Below are 23,728 nucleotides of genomic sequence, written 5' to 3' on the forward strand. Positions count from 1 at the left end.
TTTGATAGATTATGTCATCAACATTTGCTAAAGTTTATATATTGTGAACTTAAATTTATAACTTTTTCAACGTATACTATTTGATCACACATTGCTTTGTAATCAATGAATTGACAAGAATTATTCACTGAAGCTTATTAAAAATAGGTTTTAGTATGAATTATACCTACCAGATGATTCCTTTTTTCAGTGTGTAGAACCACTTCTGCTACTATTATTAGATCGCTGTTTATTTGTGAAGGGGAAGAATCAATCAAAAACGAGTAGAAAAAAGTTAAAAATATAGACAAGAATAGATATAAGTGAATGTAGAAAAAATAATAGAATTAATAAGAAAATAGACTAGAGAGAAAATAAAGGGGAATGAAAAGTAGGGAGTTATTGCATAAAAATTGTGGTTAGAGGTAGAAGGTAGAGGAGAAGAAGATTGGTATAAAGGAGTGGATTTGGGAGGTGAGGAAACAGTAGGGCAAGGTTGACCAAGAGGAACCAGAACCATACATTCAGCTTAAACACAAAGGTGTGAAATAATTGCAAGCATAGACAAACAAAAGTAAAGGAGAATAAGTCTTTTAAGACTTGTATGGAGAATCTAGGGGTTCCACAATTCAACAAGAGCAGCATTCATAAGCATATTTGGAGGACTGATTTTAGAAAGGCAGTTGGTTACTAATTTGTTTAAGACTGTCCTCTAGATGCACTCAACAGTTAACTATAATGCCAACAAAGAGACTTAAGAAACCTCCATTTTACTATCAAACGTCAGCATTACCTAAACTTCCAAAATAAAGTTCCACATTCGTTTATATTTTAATGGAGGCACTCCAGATGGAGTATTAAATAATCAGCCTAAAGACTGAGCTGGATCTAGATATGCAGTGTTCCTATTACATTAGTTTCCATTACAAAGATACAATCTATGCTGTAGCTACATATGTAACATTATTAGCAGAATTGCCATTCTCATTTTCTCTGATTCCTAAAAGGACTACAACTAGAATGTTCTGTATATTTTTTGTGTTGAATAATCATCTCTGACATCCCCAGGGAAATTTTTATCAATACTTTTTTTAATTAATTTATTATTCATCCCTCCTTCCATCTTCCCAACATTTTTAAAGCATCAACTGTCTGCCAAGCAAAGAACTCAAACTATTTCACATCAAAATTTGCTTTTGTTAAGCTACTCTCTTTGGGTTAGGGAAGTATTTTTAAGTTTCTTAGGGATATTGGCTGAGGGTCCATGGTCATGAGATGAGAGGAGATTGTAAAATGTTTAGCTAAGTTGTCTAGTAAAAAGTAAAAGGGGATCTAGGGAAGTAACAGATAAAAAATGAAAGTGATAAATGGGAAGAAGAGAGAAGAAGGCTGGTGCCTCTGTTGGATGAAGCTGAAAACCTTTCTTAAGACCTGGGAACCTAGTGCTATTGGAAAACTATCTTCTGTAGAGTGCTGTCAAATAGTAGCTCCTGTAGTTATACTGGAATCTCCAACCAATGGTATTTCTTTTCAGCAGTATTATTTATGGCATAGCATGAAGAAAACAAAGATAATTTAATGTCACCAAATTGATTTGGCACTTGGCTCCTACACAAAGATGGACCATGAGACTCCAGCAAAAGCTAAAAATCGCAGCCAGCCATAAATGGAAAATAACAATTAAAAGGGAAATTTTGGCAAATAATGAGAGGACACTTGTTTCACAGAGGACTTGTGGCTGGACCTAAACCCATCTTACCTGGAAATTCAGGCAGTCCTGCCAATCAGGCTACATTAAGCAGGTTAATGAGTATTTTTTAGTCCTAATTTTCACACCTATAGTGAACCTTTTATTTCATAAGGCCACATGGCAAATACCTATCATTGTTATTCTAGAAATAATTTTATTTCCCAATTCATCCCATTTTCCTTCCCTTCTATCCATTGAAGATATATTTAGAAAGAGGATCTCATCTGAAAACTACATGGCACCATGAACATTACACATCACAGTGTATCTGACAGTTTTTCATTCTAAAAAATTTTTTTAAGATTTGTATTTATTTATTTGAAAGAGAGAGAGAGAGTGGGGAAGTGGGGAGCAGAGTAAAAGGGACAAGCTGACTCCATGCTGACTAGAGTCCGGTGTGGGGCTAGATCCCACGACCTCGTGATCATGACCTGAGCTGAAATCAAGAGTCAGATGCTTAACTGACTGAGCCACCCAGGTGCCCCTTTGTTAAAATATTTTTAAATGTCTACCAAATAAACTATTGGGATTGGTTATATAGCACTACAAATATTCACAAAGTTTACAGTGATATTCCAGGCAGAATATGGTCCACATTTTATATTATAAAAACTATTTCTATTTCTATTCTAGAAAATGTAGCAGGTACAATTTCCCATTGTTATATTTTTCTGAGAGGCACTTTCAATAATAGGATTCATATTGTGTTTTGTTTTCCCACTTGTATGCAAACACTGATAAGGTAAAGTTCATTTTTCAGAATTATTGATCATATGGGATACATTAATTTTTATTTGTCCTGGTAATAATTAAAAGTGGTAATAATTAGGGCAGGATTTTTAGAGTAGTCAATATGAATACTCTAATAGAAAATTTTTTCAGTGATACTTGTTATTTATACTGCAGATATATAGATAAAAGAGGCTGTCCAATACTATATATCCAGGAGTTTTTCAATGTGATACAGCTATCCAACAAATGAGAATATTAAATTAGAAAAAATATAACACCAAAATTAGTTAAAAGGAAATAATAAAATTAAAATTAAATGAAATTAAAATGAAATAATATTCAATGTCCAGAGTAGTGAACAAGGTAAATAGATTTATTCATTTGAGTAGACAAGCATAATTAAATACACTTTAGATCTATAACAGAAGAATTACAGGTGAAATTCATAGGTGAAATAACTTATCTGGTATAAATGAATGAAATATGGCTTTTTGGGAACAATAATAGTTAAGGTGAGACTTGAAACAATGATAGAAATTAGCCTGACAAATGTTGAGAATGAATGGGATGGGGAAGCAGAATCGTTCAAATGTAGAAATTATATGTATGAATAGCAAGGGTAAGAAGAAAGAAAGAAGGGAGGAATGTTAGTAATGACTGAAATATATGAGGCGTAAGGCTGGAGAGGTTAGACAAGAGACAGATCTTGCAGTAATTTATAAACATTAAGTATTTTGAAATTCAGTTAAGGATAATGGGAGTCTTTGACTACCATTAAATAAGAAACCTATATAATCAGATTAGTCTTTTATTTAATGTCACAATGTAGTATAAGGAATGGATTGGAAATCATTCACCCAAAAAGAAAGAGAGATACTATTGACCTGAACTAGAATGGGGATGGAGAAATATAGAGAAAAATAAGATAGAATAAGATAAAATCAGTCAGCCTTGCTGATTTATTTAATTGAGGAGAGAGAACAAAAATGAAGAAATAACAATAATGTTGAGGTCTTGGCTTGAACTAGGAAACTATCAATAATAAACTATCAATATCAAAAACAAAGAGAAAGAGGTATAAGGATAAGAAATAGGTATAAGGATAAGAGAATGATTTAATTATTGTTGGACATGCTGATTTTGAAGCATATTTTGGACCTCCAGGCAGAGATGCCAAGTGGGTGAACTATAATAGGTGAACTTCAAGCTTTGAAATGGATGGGCTAGAGACAGGGATTTGTTGATCTTTGCAATATTACATATACATGGAAGTTCCAGCTCTGAGAGTAGACTTTGTTGAACTACATAGTCAAAATCATGGGTTAATTTAAAAGTGATTAAAAATCTAAGAATTGTACATTGCGTTGGTTGCATCTTTTGGGCTTCACCGAAGGAAAAATAAACAGATATCACTAATCTTAGTTTCCTTGATAAAACTCAATTAGGAAACGCTAGCCATATAGACTCTGCTTCTTGAAATCAATGTTGTAAACAATGAACACTCACTAAATATTCCTATGAGTTTCCATATTTCTCAGCCAACTTGCAGTTGGGGCCATGTGATTGAGTTCTGGTGGGGGCCCCGCTGTAAAATCCTGAAAACACTTTCCATAATGAGAATAATCTTTGAAAAAGATTGCAAAGAAATATAGATTAAGAGCTGTCCATCAATATTCTGTTGTAATAAGCATTCTCACATTTCATCAGCATTCTCAGACACTGGCCAATTGTGACAGAGTTCTCAAGAAGATGAATTAATGGGGAATGTATATTTTAAGAGGGAAGTCCACTGTTGGTAGACACTCCTTGTACTCCGTTAGGAGTCTTATAAGATCAGTGATGATTACTGATATTTTTTTAGATTGTTGGATACAAAAACCCTCTGGTGCTTTGGCTTTAGTTTATCAGAAACCATGATATTCCCATGAACTTTAAGGCCATGCACATATATTTCCAGGAAATCAATGTAACATTCAAAAGCCTATGATTAGTTCACACTGATAGTTCAATATATCAATGTCTTCTCTTCCTCAAACATTTTACAGATCATTTTACTGAACATTTTACCAAAAGAAATACAGATTATACAAAAGAAAATCAGAAGAAGGACTATTTCAAGTACAGCATGCTGATACATTAGTGGTCCCTAAACTCTTTAGCGCCTATCCTCACTTTTTCAGAGAGGATTTGCTTCAGGGTTAGTAAAGTATAGTATCAGAGGAAACAATTCCAGGTGTGTTTATACCCTTTATGTATTCCTTCCCAATGAGAAATTGAGTTATCTAGTGAAGTATGGAGAGCTTGACAGGCTAAACGAACTTCATAAAGCCAAGTTAACCACTGGCTAGCAGTCACTGTATTAAAAATATAATGTATGTTTGTCCACTGAGTTTTTGTGATTCTCTTCTCCATTATTCTGTTGACTTGTCAAACAGGCCTCACTATTCTTCATGTGACTGGCTGGGAAAGTGCTATTTAGTATGCCCAACAGTCCCCACAGTTAATTCTGATTATTCTCAATTTGTTCTCAGTTCTAGATCATATCCTCTAAAACAATGTTCAGTAAAATATGTTTCTGAGAGTTGTGGTTACCTAAAGAGAAGAAATACAAATGCTATGTTTCGATTATTTTGAATTCCACATATTTGTGAGTAAAGAACTTGAGGCTATCATATTGAGCAGCTTTTACCAGTCTTTAATCAAAGGTGGCAATCTGTAGTAGTTTAGTATTCAAGACAGGATCCTCCTAGGTGCCAGTATTTTATCAGTTATAGTTGATCAGCAGTCGCATAATTGAATATTTTTTTATGATAGAATAGTTATAGATTTACAGAAATGTTGCAAAGATAATATAGAGAACTCTTGTAGAACCTTCACAGTTTGCCTATTTGTTAGAGTGGTGCACTTGTCATAATTAATGAAATAGCATTGATACAGTGCTATTTTAAAGTGTCCGTAATTTATTCAGATTTTATAGTTACTCTTAATTTATTTTCTGTTCCAAGATACTACCAGGATGCTGTATTACATTTAGTATTCATATCTCCTTTGGCTTTGTAGGCTGTGGCAGTTTCCTTTGTTTGTTTTTAATGACCTTGGTAATTTTGAGGATAACTAAACAGATATTTTATAGAGTATTCCTCATTTGGAATTTGTCTGATGTCTTAATATTACATGAGTGTTACGGTTCTGGAGGAGAAGACTGTGGGGGTTTAAGTATCCATCTCCTTCAACATATCAAAGGTACATGCATTGTGTCAACATGACTTGTTACAATTGATGTTGACTATGATCATATGGTAGGGTGAAGCAGTGTTCCTCAGATTTTTGCACTGTAAAGTTACTCTATTCATACTTCCTTTCCATTCTATACTCTTGGAAAGAAGTGCACAACCCACACTTCCTTGATGGCAAGGTTTCTATAGAAAATATTTAGAATTATTCTGCACAGATTTATCTATTATCTCTCACTTAATTATGTATTCAAGTATTTCTTTATATCAATATAGACTCCTGGATGTTGATTTTATACTTTGGCTTATAATGCAGTACTACTTTATTGTGCTTCTCAAATTGTTCCAGCTTTGGGCACCGGGAACTCTTTCATTTGGCTTTTGTGTTCTTTTGACAAATCTCCATCATTATGTTTGTTTTGTTTTCCCCAAGCATTGTCCTGCTTTCTGGCACTGCAAGACATTGCAGCCTTATGTTGTATAATCCATGCCCTAGCCTTAGAATGAGGTAGTTCTCCAAGGAAAGGTGGTTCCTAGAGATTTCTAGTTTTAGAAACTAAGATTTGAATTTGCATTATGCAATATTTTCAGACTCTTTTCTTCACATAGCAGTATGTATTTGACATTAATCCCTTTTTTGAATGGCTTATCACTTCATTTATGATAATTGCAGAATAGTATTCTATTGAATGAAGGTGCCACAGTTTATGTATGAAGGACATAATGGTTGCTTCTAGTTATTGGCAATTATGAGAAAAACGCCTATAAGCATTCTTGCAAAGGTTTTTGTATGAGCCTGTTTGCAAATCATTTGAGCAAGTAACTGGAAATGTGTTTAAGTGCTGCATCATAGTTAAAATAATGAACGAAAGTATCTACATAATAATTATACCATTTTGTAATCCCATCAGCAATGAATGAATCACCTCGTTGCTCTGTATTCTATCAATTGGTATTACCAATTAAAAAAAAATCATAAAGAGGGTGCCTGGGTGGCTTGGTTTTTTGAGTCTCTGATTTTGACTCAGGTCAGGATCTCAGGGGTCCCAGGTCCAAGACCCAGATTGGACCCCCTGCTGCTTCCCTGCTGCTTCTCCCTCTGCCTCTATCCTCTGCTTGTGTGTACACTCTCTTTCAATATCTCTCTCTCAAATAAAGAAATACAATCTTTAAAAAAATTAATCATAAAGTATTCTTACACTCTAAAAGTTAATCGTTCTAATAGGAATGTAGTAGTATATGACTGTGTTTTAAATTTGCTTTTACTGGGCAGCCTGGGTGGCTCAGCGGTTTAGTGCCATCTTCAGCCCAGGGTGTGATCCTGGAGACTCGGGATCGAGTCCCATGTCAGGCTCTAAATTAGGTCTAGAAATGAAAAGAATCTAAATCAATGCTTCTCCCTCTGCCTGTGTTTCTGCCTCTCTCTCTTTCTCTGTGTGTGTGTGTGTGTGTGTCTCATGAATAAATAAATAAAATCTTAAAAAAATAAATTTGCTTTTACTTAATAACAAATTATTTGGAGCATTTTTACATCCTTATTTTGCCATTTGAATATGTCTTCTTTTGGTATTTATTTAGACATATTGCTCATTTTTAAATTGTGTTTTTCATTTTCTAATTGTTTTTAGGAGTTCCTTGTATATTTAAAACTTAAGGCCTTTTTCAGGTATGTGTTTTGTAAATATTTTCTCCCAGTCTGTGAATTTTTTTTTCATTCTCTTAACAGTGCCTTTTAATAAGAATGCATTTTAATAAAGTCCAACTTATTTTTTCCTTTCGTAGATCATGTTTGTGATATCTAAATTCTTATGATTGAAATCAAGGCCAGGACCCTGAGGGCTGTAAGAATTTAAGATACTCCTTTTGAAAAGCTTACATGTAGACTTACCTATTCTGGGAGCCACAACAAAGGCAGCAATTTGAGAGGTGCCTGTATAATATGTGAAGAAGATTTATTTGCTTATCTTAAATATCTGCGAGAGAGACAGGGACTAGTTGGGACTTTTTTAGGAGATGGAGACACTGGCAAGGGGCATTTTTGCACTTTCCCTCTATCTTGCTAGCGCAGGCAAGATAAAGGCCTCATTCCTGCTCTAGGTAATTAGAACCACCTTATTCTATCTTTCTAGATGCACTTTTCTCTCCCATTTTGTAGCAGTCATGTGCCCTTACAACCTCAGTTTGCTGAAATGTCCAAGAAAAAAAAAACAAAAAACAAAACAAAACAAAAAAAACATTTTTACCTTGGATAGCTTTTACTTGTTCTAAGAATAGGAGTTATGACCTCAAGCACTTTACTTGTTGGAGCTCAAACTGAACCGGTGTAATTCTGTATTTTTGCTCCACATCTATATATATGCCACTTTGTGGTGGTTTGGTGGGTCACTGTTAAGAAAAATAAAAATAACACTGGAAAAAGTCATTAAAGACTTTTTGGAAGGTGGTCATCACTTGGGATTATGGACTTTGAGATTGACACTGTTTTACAATTATGGATCTGTATCATCAAGGGAGCTTTAAAAATATATCAATATCTATGCTCCACCCAAAGAAATTCTAATTTAATAGGCTTGGGATGGGGCACAGACATGAGTGTTTTTTGATGTCTCCCTAGGTTATGGTAATGTGCTAAGTAGGGTTGAGAACCACTGCCATCAAGGAATTTAGAAGATAGATAAAATTTATGATACACCTTTGAAGATTTCCTAGTAAGGAAGAAAAGAGAGATTTTGATATTCTCAATTTGAGAGTTGAAATATTTTAGCTGTGAAGAGTTTGAAACTGTTAATGTAGGGAAAAGAATATTTGGATATGGCATTCAAGAATAAATAAAGTTACTAATTCTGTCACTCAGGGTAACTGTACTGCTTATACCATCTTCTAAGGACTGCTGTTCCACTCATAACCCATCTTATACTCCTTTCGGTAGCAGAGAAAACTAGTAACTGTTCAAAGGTTTAAAACTGACCCGAGAGCAAATATTGCAGATGCATAGGTAAAGTTACTCTATGATAGGACTTTGGTCGATTTTTCTCCCTCAGATTTGTAACAAGAACCATGTAGGAAAAGGACTAGCCAAATAAAAGTGCATAAATACAGTATATAATCTTATTGGGACCATAACATACCATTTACCAATGAAGTTATATAAGTGCAAATGGTGAGAGTAGCCATTTTGAACCAGCTGGTCTAACAGTGACAGATCTCTAGATTGAGGGACCTCTGATAAGGCCCCTAGAGTCACTTGAATTCAGCATTAACTTGCAGCTATAATTGCACAAATCATATTTTTATTTAAATTTTCATTAAATCAGTTTCACATATCTGTGACATTTTATGTTTATCCTGAAAAAAAAAAAAAAGCCCATACTTGAGTTAGTTGGAGGAGTCTCTATTCCTTATACCAAATTTGGCTAAATAAATTATTTAAGGAACCATAGAATTTAGTCAAATGGAACACAGGGTTTGTAATCACTTTAACCTGTGTTTAAATCTCAGTCTCATCACTAAGTCTCACATTTAATTAAGAAATATTGTGGTGCCTAAAGGGATAATTGTGAATCCACACTCCTTGTTCTTGTTTGTTTTGTTTTTTTAATTGTTGCTGGACCTCTTAAAACTGGACCCACATTTTGGGAACCCTCATCATATGTGTGATATGAGCAAAGATGTGAATATAATGAGGATCCTAATCAGGAAAAAGCTGATAGTAAATTTCATTAGGTGAACCTAGAAAGAATCACATTCTTTCCCGTTAATTTTAAGGTACAAGCTGAAAAGTTGCATTACTTGCATAAGGATGTCTGTGCCAGGAGAAGATAGGAAGTTGACCATTCAGTAAACTGTAGAAAGTGCAAAGATCAGAACAAAGTGGTATCAGAGAGAATCAATGGAAGGAAAGAACTTTGTTAGAGAAGATAGGGTTTTATATATATGAGAAAGTAAGGGTAATACTTAGAAAATGGTTAGAGTAACTAAGAGAATAGAAAGCTGATTTCTAACCCAAGAACTTGAGCGTGTGAGTATGAAAATGCTCATGTTCCATATTAGGTAGCTACAGAAGTACTGTTCTTTGAAGAAAGTCAAATTTCAATTAAGATTCAGTATTGGGAGGAGCTTGTTTACTGTGGAATGAGAGTTATAAATAGTACAGAAATCTGAGAGAGATGTTCCAAGTAGATTTCTTAATAACAGATATTTCAATGAGCTCCAGAATGAGCCCAAATATTGCACAGAAGACTTCCCTAATTAGGAGATCTCAATAAATTCTTTAGATTATAAACATATGAAGCTGTTTGGTTTCCATAAGGAGGAAGTTACCCTATCTGAGATATTTTGCTTTACCCCTTATTAGTTTTTAAATGTTGTTTAATTCACATACCATAATAGTTACTTTTAAAGTATAAATTACTGCAGTTTTTAGTATATTCACAAAATTGTAGTCATCACCAATATCTAATTACTGAATATTTTTATCACCCCTAAAATAAATCTTATAAACACTAGCAAGTTACTCACCATTCCTCCTTTTTTCTAGCCTCTGGCAACCACTCATCTGTCTGTCTCTATGGATTTGTCTAAGATATTTAAGTGGAATCATTCAATATTTGCCCTTTTGCATCTGGCTTGTTCCAAGGTGCATACAAGTTGTATATATCAGCTAAACGTTTTCGTTCTCATTTTCTATTGTATGATACAGTATACATTCTATCAGTTTCTAGACATTCTATATACATTATATACAGTTTTGTATAAAGATAGAATTTTATAGAATATACATTCTATAAGTTTTACATGGTCATTTGTTTTAATGTGGTATGTACCTAGTATATCTACCTTGAAGTATAATTTTTGGGTCAACTATAGTAACAGTAATGATAATTATGTTATGCTATTGAGCAATTTACAAACTCTTTTCCAAAGTGGCTATGAAATTTTTACACTTTCACTAATAATGTACAAGGTTTCTGATTTCTGCACTTCATGGACACTAGTTATTGTCTTTTTGGTTATAGCCTTCAGTGGGTGTGAAATGGCATTAATCGTTCTGTTTTTTTTTTTAAAGATTTTATTTATTTATTCACTAGAGAGAGAGAGAGAGAGAGAGAAAGAGACAGAGAGACAGAGAGCAGAGACCCAGGTAGAGGGAGAAGTAGGGTCCATGCAGGGAGCCCGATGTGGGACTCAATCCCGGGACTCCAGGATCACGCCCTGGGCCAAGGGCAGGCGCTAAACCGCTGAGCCACCCAGGGATCCCCGTATTCATCGTTTTGATTTTCATTTCTCTAATAATATGATGTTGAGCATCTTTTACTGTGCTATTTGACCATTTTTCTTTAGAGAAATGTCCTTTCAAAGCATTCCCCCATTTTAAAATTGTGTTGTCCTCTCTCATGCCTTATTCTACTCAAAAGGATGAGAGAGTTATTTTGTTGCTGAGTATGTTAAAACAAAGAACTGGAGAGATCTTACTATAAAGCTCCACTAACACATGTGCCTCTTCATGTATATTTTTGAAATTGTTAGTGAAACGTTCTACTGAGTCATATCTGTAATATGGGAATAAAGAACTTTGGGCAATATATATCTTCCCAAGTCCTTTCTTCCCACATTAGTCATTCTGGGTAATATATATGGTCTCTAATGAGGTCTTTCATCACTCACATAGAAAAAGGAACATTTAGGTATGAAACATTTTCATGTTGTACTCTAAGTGATTATTTATTTTACACTATATATTCTAAGGATTCAGTTCTATAAAACTATAGACTATAAGCAATCCTGAATTAGAGATCTCCTATTAAAATCATTTCTTTTGTGTGGACTTTCCTTTAATTCCAATTTCATTAGTGTGTTTTCTGTGAGAGCCAGTCACCAGAATGTTTGAAAGGTGATCAGACTGGTTCACTTGCTTCCTTTCTTTCTTAAAGGAGTATCCCTATCCCCCAACCCAGAAAATTGGAAAATAGCTGGGTCTCAAGTTAGCTATCATAGCTACTTCTTTCCTAATGAATTGGTTCACATTTGTTGGATGAGTGGACTTAAGTTTTCAGTCATAAAATTGTGCATGTGTGTCAGGATGGCTGCAGCATAGGTGTGGGTAGGTCTGTTGTTTCTATTTCTACTCTCACAAGTATGAGTGCCCTACCTAGTATGTTTGTTCTTCACATTAAATATTTCCTGAAATGAGCTGATCAAGATCTAACTACTGTTTCTCAAAGTATTCTTGTGTCTCTTCTTGGTCTATTCTCTAGACCTGGACACTTGTTAATAATGCAAAGTCTCATACCCCATTCCAGATCTACTGAATCAGAAACTCTGTGGTTTCGCCCACTTACTTGTGTTTTTATTTTATTTATTTTATTTTATTTTATTTTATTTTATTTTATTTTATTATTTTATTTATACATGATAGACACACACACACAGAGAGAGAGAGAGAGAGAGAGAGAGAGAGAGAGAGGCAGAGACACAGGCAGAGGGAGAAGCAGGCTCCATGCAGGGAGCCCGACACGGGATTCCATCCTGGGACTCCAGGATCGGGCCCTGAGCCAAAGGCAGGCACTAAACCGCTGAGCCACCCAGGGATCCCCACACTTACTTGTGTTTTACAAGCTTTCCATATGTTCTAATGTGTGCTCTATTTTGAGAATCACTACCTTAGACTTTGAGGCAAGTATTGATAGTCTCATCATAATTGATATTATAGCTATAGATTTATTAAAAACAAATCTGTATTTTTATATTTTACAAAAATCAATTTAGTTTTTACCTTGATATTTTGTTAACTAACTTATCTGAGAATATCTTCACTCGGTCTTAATACTCAAAAAGAATATTCTTTATCTCAGTGCACCGTGACTAAAATCTACTCCTCAGTCTTTGCATCTCTCAAATAAGGAGTATAATGAAAATTCCTATTCCAAGTCTACTCCATATTCAGCCTAAGTGTAGTCAATATACCTGTGGTGATTTTATTCCTCCTTATCAATTTATCTATGTTGCTACAGTTTCCAGCTGCTTCTAGCAAAGTGGGAAATGTTTCTTCTTATCTGCATGTTATTTTTACTTTGATATCTGTGCTTTAAACCATCTTCTTAATCTCCCATCTTTGAATGTTTTGACAATTCAAGAGTGTATAATTTGTCTATTTGATAAAAACTGGCTTTCCTTTATTCTTAAAACATAAAATCCTAAAATATTTTAAACTCTAATGAGACAGAAATTCAATCTGAAACATACATTGAATTCACACCAATATTTTAAAATATCAGGAGAAGTTTGAGGGCGATACTTAAAGATCTGCATTTATGAAGGGCACCTGGGTGGCTCAGTTGGTTAAGCGTCCCACTTTTGGTTTGGCTCACATCATGATCTCCTGAGTTGTGGGATAGAGGTCTCCACCTTGGACTCTGTACTCAGCAGGAGAGTCTGCTTGAACATTCTCTCACTCTGCCTCTTCCCCAACTTATGCATATGCTTTCTTGTTCTCTCAAATAAATAAATCTTTTTAGATCCTATTATATTTTGCTTATAAGAAAAGAAGAAACGTTTTATATTGTAACTAAATACTTATATATAGAGAGAGATACCAGGGCCAAAGATTACTAGAGAGATTCCAATATTTTTATTAGTGATTTTCATTAAATATATATGACAAGATTTATTTATAAGGAATTGGCATATGTAGTTATGGAAGCTAAGAAATCCCACAGTCCTTCCTCTGCAAGCTGGAAACCTAGGGAATACCATGGTACATATTATAGTTTAGATGTGAAGGTCTCAGAAGTAAGAGCACAGGGACAACAGAAGATCCATGTCCCAGCCAAATAAGCAGAATGAAGAAAGGGGTGAGTTTCTCCTTTTTCTGCCTTTTATTTAAGCACTTAGTGGATTGGATGATCCCTACTCACACTGGGGAGACAAGCTAATTAATCCACCAATTTACTAATCTTATCAGGAAACACCTTTACTGGACACACCCAGAAATAATGTTTACTCTGGGTAACTCTTGGCCAGTCAGGCTGACACATAAAATTAACCATCCCAACGTTGCTGTACAAAAAAATTATGTATATGTAGCTATATAAAACAGGCATTTTGATTAAAGGTGATGCATTTATTAAGGTATCCTTTTCTTATTTATAAAAATGATAAAATGCACAGTTTACAGAGCAATAAACAAGGATAGAAAATAAAAGTAAAATAATTGATTAAAAATAAGATCTTGAGTATTTTTTTAAGATTTATTTATTTATTTATGTATTTATGAGAGAGAGAGAGAGAGAGAGAGAGAGAGAGAGGCAGAGACACAGGAGGAGGGGAAGCAGGCTCCATGCCGGGAGCCCATCGCGGGACTCAATCCCAGGACTCTAGGACCGCGCTCTGGGCCAAAGGCAGGCGCTAAACCACTGAGCCACCCAGGGATCCCCAAGATCTTGAGTATTGAAGTTAAATTGCTCATAACTCAGTTTCCTTCAAAAACAATATGTCACTATTGGAAAATTGTTATACATTTATTGGATTATTTCAATCCAATAATTACTTTATTGTATATTTAAATACTGTAGAAAAAATATTTTTGATATTCAAATTTGTATTTCTTCTCTTTACATTTATAGAAAAGCAAGTTTCCTTCTGTAATAAACATTTAAATTGTATTTAATCATTAAAAGTATCTCTTCAGTTAATATCATTTAATTTTTTTTAGTTAATATCATTTAAAATTAAAGTCAAAGCTAAAAAATAAATTACTACCACATACAAAGTTCAAAAGATATATAAAATTCAGGTATAAAGTTATGATTCTTGTATTTTTGTTTTAAATTCATTTCAAAACTGGGATCCCTGGGTGGCGCAGTGGTTTGGCGCCTACCTTTGGCCCAGGGCTCGATCCGGGAGACCCTGGATCGAATCCCATGTCGGGCTCCCAGTGCATGGGGCCTGCTTTTCCCTCTGCCTGTGTCTCTGCCTCTCTCTCTCTCTCTCTCTCTGTGTGACTATCATAAATAAATAAAAATTAAAAAAAAAAGTTTTAAATTCATTTCAAAACCAGTAAAAACTTTCTTTTAGCACTTCCATTAAGTTATTGTTTTTATCCAACTGGAATGATAAATGTGATTGTAAATTAAACTTCAATTATTGAAATGTTTTTCTTATTTTTTTACTCTCCTACTTAGCATTATATTCATTTTTTAAAGTCAAGTTCAATTTGTATTTTATGTTAGCATCATAGCAAAATCTACACAGATGCAAGATGTCCTTGATTTTTATCAAAGCAGGGATTAGAGCCTGTGCTTAGTCTCATTCTTTCATATGACAGCTTCACTCCCATTTAATGCTATTTTTTTAATCCAAATAAGATCTTTTCATTTGATTTAGCACTTTAGCCTCTAAAGTCACTTTGCTTAATGGGTCTGGTTTTGACTTTTTAGTCCTTTTATTCATAAATGTACCACAATATTCATCATTGTGTGAGGCTTATGATGCATCCAGCCACAGATCACTGAAAATAAGGCACAGAGTCAGAAAGCAGGCACCTTATTAGCACTTTTTTCCAGACCAATAATCATGTCACTATTTGAAATTTAGCAAATTGCTGTCATATCATCCAGTTCCAGCCCTTTTTTAATGACCCTGTCAGATTATTTTGCTACTGAGTTAACGCTAACCATGATAATACTGCCAAATGTGAATATTGGAGGTACACAGCTTTTGGTTCACATTATTGTAAAGGAAGGGGTATTTCCCCACCACAGTGCAATGGAATTCTGTCTTTATTCTTTTCTTGTAATTTTTATTTGAAGATAGGTGTCCCTTAGCTGGTTATGTTCTTTAGATATTGATCAAATCTAAATAATATTGGGATGTATAGTATGTTTCTGAAGGTTCACAAAGTCATTTTTAAAAAAAATTAATTTATATTTTTGACCCCAAGTGAATATGTGTATCTATGTATGAAACTCAATTCTGCTCAATAAATTAAAAAGAGATGTTACTGTATATATAGTGAGTATAGTAAGGGACATAATCTATAAAGATGAAATTACTCTCCTTGTATATTTGAAAGTTATTAATAAGTGAGAAAATTAGGATATTTTTTATACCTCAAATAAACTTTGAGTTCTCTTAAGTATTCAATAGGATAGATGACAAATTTGTATAGAGAAATATGATTATTTTTCATAAAAAAATGCCTATTATCTGTTTACTAGCTTCCTGAAAAGCAATGCAAATTATCTACAAAATTGATTGATCATTACACTTCTAAAATTTCAACTCCATAGGGGAAATTTGTAATTCTTAAAATGTCTCTATTCTTATGGAGCATACACAATGTACTTAACATCTATATTTATATAATCTATAAAATATATATTTAATACTTACTGTTTATTTAATGTTTATTGTGTACCAGCATTGTTTTAAACACTTTATATGCATTATTGCTATTGTGTATAAAAATCATATGAGATAAATATTGGCATTTAAAAAGTAATGTAGGGGCAGCCTGCGTGGCTCAGCGGTTTAGCGCTGCCTTAGTCCAGAACCTGATCCTGGAGATCCCAGATCGAGTCACACGTTGGCCTCCCCGCATGGAGCCTGCTTCTCCCACTGCCTGTGTCTCTGCCTTCCTCTCTCTCTCTCTCTCTCTCTCTCTCTCCTTCTCTGTCCTTCATGAATAAATAAATAAATATTTTTTTAAAAAAGTAATAGTTGGGTTTGAGTGCTTGCTGTATGTCAGAAATGCGAAATATTATCTTTGAAAGTCATCATCTAGGAGTTGAGTTTAAGATAGATGTTAATGGAGTTATAATGATGTTAGTTTCCAAATCATTCCCCAAATCTTCCAAATGCTTCTTCTTGGTACATTCTTTAAAGACTTGATGGCACTGAGGGGAGCACTAGACAGGATGAGCACTGGGTGTTAAACTATATGTTGGCAAATCAAACTCCAGTAAAAAATGAATGTACAACAAAAAGACTTGATGACTGATTCATACTAAGTTGGAAAAAAGTAGGCACTTCAAATTGATAATAAACAGAAAATATTTGGTAAATTTTAACTTTTTTGAGATTTTCTATTAGCACACTGAATATTTGGCAGAATAGAGGTTACATATTCTTATTTTGTAATTTATATTTTCTCATATTCCTTGTAAAAAAGTTTCTAATGGCAAAGTACTCTGGACTCGGCCAATATAAACTACTCTGTCCCCCTCCCTCCCCTGAATAAAGGAGCTGAAAGATAGTTTTCTTTAGATGGAAGTGTGATATTAAACTATTTTCAGGTTTTAGAAATAGAATCATATTCCAGTCTTCTCAATTAAATGTGCTTTCTCTAAGATTGTTTAGAGAAGTAAGAAAGATGAAGATAAATGTTTAATCATGTCTCCTTCAAACAGATGCTTATTCAGTTCATTACAGTGATTTTAATAGACCAATTCTAATGAGTCAATTGGAAATTAAGTAATCTATCTTTTAGAAATAGCCAAATAATACCTATGAATAATATTCTAGCCTCTGTCTCCATATCTGTAGCTTAGAACTTGATTTTTTTTGTCATGTCTTAAAGAGTAAAAAGTCCCTGTCCCTAAAAGAGAATCTGACTGGTTTTCTAAGTTATAACTGCTTGTTTATTACTATAACACACGGATATTGGTACTCACCTCCCTGAACTTGGAGATCATATCCTTCAGATTCGATCTTCTAAACTTGTAGAACCCACCCTGCACAGGGCTTCCTGATTCTTTTCCCTTAGCTGTTCTTTGCTAGAGATTAACTAAGAAGAGTCATCACTTCTATAATTGGTAACTTGGCCAGTGGTAAAATTTTCCAAAATTAAAGACTTTTGTGACTGTGCCATGTAAATCAGATTATTAAAACTTTTTCTGATGAATTCCCTGTAATTACTTGCTTATCTCCATTACCTGTATAAACTTTTTCACTGACAATGGTTGACAACTATTATTAATCTGAACAATGCTAAATAACTTATGCGAAACAAAATCCAACTCTTATGGGTAATACTGGTAAAAACTTAAGGATGAAACAAAATGGGTAAGGTCCCTTCTGATGAAATTATAAAGAAGCTAGACACTCTGGATAGGCAGTCATGGACAACTCAAGTCTGTTGTGGGGAAGAATCCATGGCACTGTTTTAAAGACTCTCAAAGGGACAGCTCAGTCTGTCAGCATTCTCTAATTGCTCCCCACATTTACAGAGAGATTAGTGATGAAACTGTCACTCCAGGTTTAAAAGAGTTGATTTTATAAACAAATTTTATATCAATATGTCACATTTTTACAATAAATATGTAATTAAAATTACACAAGCTTAGTTTACTTTAGTGTGCTAGTATTAGTTTGGAGAGACCTATGTTAATCTGCTAGCTATAATACTTGTTTAGTCATAACTAAATGCTACTGGTTGCTTAAATAACAGAAATTTATTTTCTCATAGTTCTGAAAGCTAGAAATCCAAGATCAATGTGTCAGGTTTGTTTTCTCCAGAGGCCATTCTCTGTGGCTTTTGGACGGCCACCTTCTCACTGTATCTTCACATGGTGTTTTCTCCATATGCATGCATCCCTGCTGTCTCTCTGTGTGTCCATTTTGGGGCTGATTACAAGGACTGCACTTGGGTTGGATTGAGGCTTACTCTAACAGCCTCCCTCTAATTTAATCACTTAAAAAAAACTCTATCTCTGAATAGTCTGAGGTAACTGGGGCTAGGACTTCAACATTTATAGGGGGACAGAATTTGGAAGATCCATAATTCAGCCCATAACAAGATCCACATACAATGTAAACAGTAATAAATGAATCACCTAATCACAATGCTGGGGTGAGGAGTAAAATCACTAGCAGTTTGGAAGAAAGCAGCAATGGAAAATTGATATTTTCATTATATGCTCAAAGAATACAAAGTACTGTATACAAATACTGAATTCTGGTTGTAATTTGTGTTTATGTAGAGGTATGTGTTGGAAATTCCTAAACTATTTTATGTAGTTTTCAAAGACTGAGCAAATAAGTAAACATATTGAGAATAATGAGAGCCAAGATTTTTATCATTAGAGAAAGGGGTTACTAAGTATCCTATAAGGCTAGAATATACTAGGAAGAGTTGGATTGTAATTTTTTAAAATATTTTATTTATTTATTCATGAGACGCAGAGAGAGAGAGAGAGAGAGAGAGAAAGAGAGAAGCAGAGACACAGGCAGAGGGAGAAGTAGGCTCCATGCAGGGAGCCCAATGTGGGGCTCGATCCCGGGTCTCCAGGATCAGGCTCTGGACTGACAGTGGCGCTAAACTGCTGAGCCACCCAGGCTGCCTGAATTGTAATTAAAAAAAAAAAAAAGATTTTACTTATCTGAGAATCTGAGAGAGAGAGAGAGAGATGAGTGGGATGAGGAGCAGAGGATACAAGCAGGCTCTTGGCTGAGCAGGGAGCCTGATGTGGGGCTCAATCCCAGGACTTCAGGATCATGATCTGAGCAGAAGGCAGATGCTTAATCTACTGAGCCATCGATGCACCCCTAGTTGGATTATAATTTAAACTACAGTTTAAACTTGTGGAGAGAGAGTTTAGCATAGAGATAGATATAGCTGTGCATGCATGTGTAAATGCATTTATTTATTTTTTTAAGATTTTATTTATTTATTCATGAAAGACATAGAGAGGAAGAGACATAGAGGGAGAAGCAGGCTCCTTCTGGGGAGCCTGCTGTGGAACCTGATCCGAACCTGGGATCAGGACCTGAGCCAAAGGCAAATGCTCAACCACTGAGCCACCCAGATGTCCAATGCATGTATCTTTTAACTCTAGCATTGTTACTTCTTGAAAAAAATATTTTGTTTATTCATTCATCTTAGAGGGAGAGAGAGAAAGAGTTGGGGGAGAGTCAGAGGGAGAGAGAATCTCAAGCAGATGCTGTGCTCACCATGGAATGTGATGTGGGATTCCATCTCATGATGGTGAGATCATGACCTGTGATGAAATCAAGAGTTGGACACTTAACTGACTGATCACCTGGGCGCTCCTTGCATTATTACCTTTGCGCCTTGAAGATAATAATTCCATGTTTTGGGAAGTGAAGAAAATGTATTCACCATTAAAGAAAAAGGATAGGCAAAAACTAAAAAAGAAAGTGGTTAGCCTAAGAGGAATTAGTGCAGGGTTATAATAAGTATGTACCTCGAAATTTATCTTGAACCAGATCTTAAAAGCCATAAACCCCAATCCAATAGGTTTGAAGTCCCTCTGGTACATATCCAGAAAAAAATATTTGTAAATGAAAACTTGCCTCAATTCTCAAAATGGATTTTACTGTGAAAAATAACATGAAAGATACAATACAACTTCAAAAACAAGGAAAATAAAATGATTGCAAAGTTATATCTACTAATCGTTGTTGATTTAGAGGGAACAGAAATCTTATTTTGAAATATAAGTATGCCAGTAATGAAACTTTTTTTTAAAATAGTTTATTTATTTATTCATGAGAGACACACACAGAGGCAGAGACACAGGCAGAGGGAGAAGTGGGCTCCATGCAGGGAGCCCAATATGGGACTCGATTCTGGGATTCCAGGATCATGTCCTGAACCGAAGGGCATGCCCTCAGCCCAAACGCTGAGCCACCCAGGCGTCCCAAACTTCTGTTCAATTGGCAAATACTTTTAATGTACCTCCTTGGCCAAAATTAATTAATACATTTGGAAACCAAACTCAAATGCCACTTGTTTTTTTCTTTGGATAACATCTATATTGTAAGGAGGTTAGACAGTGCCAAATTTTCTAAGATGGGGATAGGGTTAGAAATCAGGAGTTTAGACTTTGATGCACGAACATTAACTCAATATTGTTCTTTATGCATATGACACTTTCGAAAGAACAAAGCAAGTTCCTATCCATACTTGATATGAAAATCACAAAATCCCATGATACAGATTGGGACACAAAGCATAAGAACCCTCTGGGGGGTTGACTTATCACAGCAAATCCACTATCAGTAAGTGATCAAATAGGCCACAGCTCTACCACTTATCAGACCTCTATTCTTTTCCTAATTTCCTATCAAATGATACACGTGTGTGAATTACTAACCATTTCTGAGAGACTGGATTGGTGTGGCTATTTACTTATGAAGAGAGTGGTTTAAGTGGTCTTGAAGGATTAGTAGCTGAATCAGGAAGAAATCATTTAATGAAAAATGAAAAAAAAAATGAACTCCTGAGTCTACTAGAGTACACTTCCAGAAAAAGCTGTGTAAAAGCCAATAACTAAACCTCAAGGAAAGGGGTTAGGCTAGGGGCACCTGGGTGTCTCAGTCGATTAAACGTCTGCCTTCAGCTCAGGTCATGATCTTGAGGTCCTGGAATTGAGCCCTGCATCGGACTCTCAGCTCAGTGGGGAGTCTGCTTCTTCTTTTTGCTCTCCCTCTGTGATCTCTAATTCTCGGTCTCTCTCAAATAAATAAATAAAATCTTTAAAAAAAATTAGGATAAGTAGCAGATCTTTGAGGAGCTAAAATACGTACTGATAGAGTCAATAGTTCTGTTCCAGGAGAATGAGATGGTGTGTAATCTGGATGAAGAGAAGATAAAGTATATGGGAGAAGTATTTGGAGGTAGCTTTACAGCCTGACATGAGTGTAGTGGATTGATCTCTTTCATCATTTTTATCCCAGTTGACACTTCTGTGATGCTACCCATCCTCCCCATGTGTTTTTCCAACTTGTCGATATAAAGGCCCATGTGTTTATACGATTGTTATGGAAATTCAGGCTAGAAACATTTTTCATTTCGCTTTGTTAATATGCATGAATTTGAAAATAGCTGTTGTTTAACTGATGGTGATAATGTGAACTGACATTAATCAATAGAGGTTATGGCTCTTATGTCTGACATTTGTGAGTTATCAGGCATGAAGCAGTTATTTTCTCGGAGGCTCTTATCATTGCTGATCAAGTATGATACTCTGCCCAAGGTAAACACACCCTAGTGTTGTTTATTTCTTCCAGCTGATGTTCTGGCTGTTAACATGATGAGAAAAAAACATGACTCTATACAATTATTTACAACTTTGTTACAGATTTTTTTCACTTTTGGAATCTTTTTTTTTTTTTTTACCATCTTTAGGTTTCTTAAACGCTTACTAATAGAAATTTTATTTCTCTTCATGAACTACAATCCACAGCATGTGTTCACATCTCACTGAAGAATACCTAACAAATTCCAGTGTCTGAAAAAGTGATTCACCAAGTTGCCTCCTTATTCCCCCCTACCCCCATTAGCACTTTTTTCAGCTTCTATATTTTTTATGTTTGTAGAAAAGTATCTAATACCTAAACTTTATGGTACATGCACCAGAAAAGCTTTGTTTCTCTCGTTCTTGTTTTGAAAATATATGCTATTAAATAAACTGATGGTTCAACTGAAATAGTAAGAGTTTTCTATGCTCTCAGCCTCTTGAAATGAGCCATCAGCATTTTTGAAAGTTGAAACATTCACAATTTTGAAATATGATTTGATAAGAGACATACTGATATGCTAACAGTTAAGGGAGTTTCTGAGAGTGCCAAATTGATGCCAAGGGAGTATCTTATGCACAAGGAGAATCTGACTTAATTTCATACCTAAGGTTAATAGATGAAGCTATATGGGAATTTGAGGAAGAAAACAGACAAAAAATAGTTACATAGTTGGCAAAGTCATGCTTCCTGATCTTTAAGTGTTTAAATTGGGAACTAGTGACAAAAGTGCACTGTAGGTGGAGAACTGCTGACAGAGAGACTATCCTTCATCATTAATACAAAGGTTAAATAAAGATTAAGCTCAGAGCAGCAACAAGAGCCCTAGAGACTTTTGGTAGGCAAGATGCCCAGATGTTCTTCCTATCGTTTAAGCCTGGCATATTTTTAGAGGTGAGGAAGGTCAAGTGGGTAGGTGGCTAATTGTAGAGATGATGACATGGTCATCAGTTATTCTTATAAAGTCTGAGAATTGAATAGCTACTACCAGGTAGTTAATCAATGATTCCTTCTACACAAAGTCTTCTTAAATTTTATTCTTAGACTCATGTGATCACAATGGTTCTCCTTTGTACACCCTAACCATATTTTCAGTTACATTCAGAGCAAAACACTGTAGTTAAATAGAAATCTAGATAAAAAGTTCATTTCATGATTCCAACTCTATATGTAATTTGGCAGTATGGGTGCTATTGCATTTTGTTTGTATTGTCTAAGAAAATAATGAATAGTAAATACCCTGAATGGTCTCCTTTGATCAATAAAGCAAATATTCTAAAAATTTTCCATATGAATAGTTTTTTGAACAATTTTAATATTTCTACATATAAGATTAATTTTGCATAAAGATTAATGATCCAGACAGGTCTGCTTTCTGGTCTTGTTGCATTCCCTGATGATTTCAAATTGAGTACTAATCAGAAGGGTTATAGTAGAGTGAGAAGTAATATGGGTGCTTTATTATAAACTTGTACAATGTTAGTCTTCATTTTTATCCTACTTAAATCACCCTCAGAAGTAATCCTAAGCATGATGAAAACCAAATGGGTAATTAGTACTACACTATTTCCTATGTTGAATCTCCAAATTCATGAGCAAGTTTTTTTTTCAAAATTTCATCTCAGACTCTTCAGAAAAAAACAAAAACAAAAACGTTTCCAAATCCAACATTATTTTAAGAGTCTCCGAATTTTACATAAAAAACTTTAACTCAAGATTTTTTGGGGCTGTTGCTATAGATACTAGCTATTGTTTCTTCAGTCATAAATTTTTGTAAATGATCCTTCCCCACCCATAGTTGCTCCTAAGAAGTGGTTTTGGGTGACAGTATTTCAACAGGTGGTCATGCCTTTTCATCTACACTCTATGTAACCAGAGATGAATACCAAACATGTTAACTTAGTCAAATGCTCTTTTGTGAGAACTTGGATTTGGTTCACTTACAAAAAAGGAGCTCAGTCAAAATTCATATGCCATTGCAATGATGAATGGAGCT

Source organism: Canis lupus, chromosome 9, assembly GCF_048164855.1.
Source record: "Canis lupus baileyi chromosome 9, mCanLup2.hap1, whole genome shotgun sequence".
Classification (NCBI taxonomy): Eukaryota; Metazoa; Chordata; class Mammalia; order Carnivora; family Canidae; genus Canis; species Canis lupus.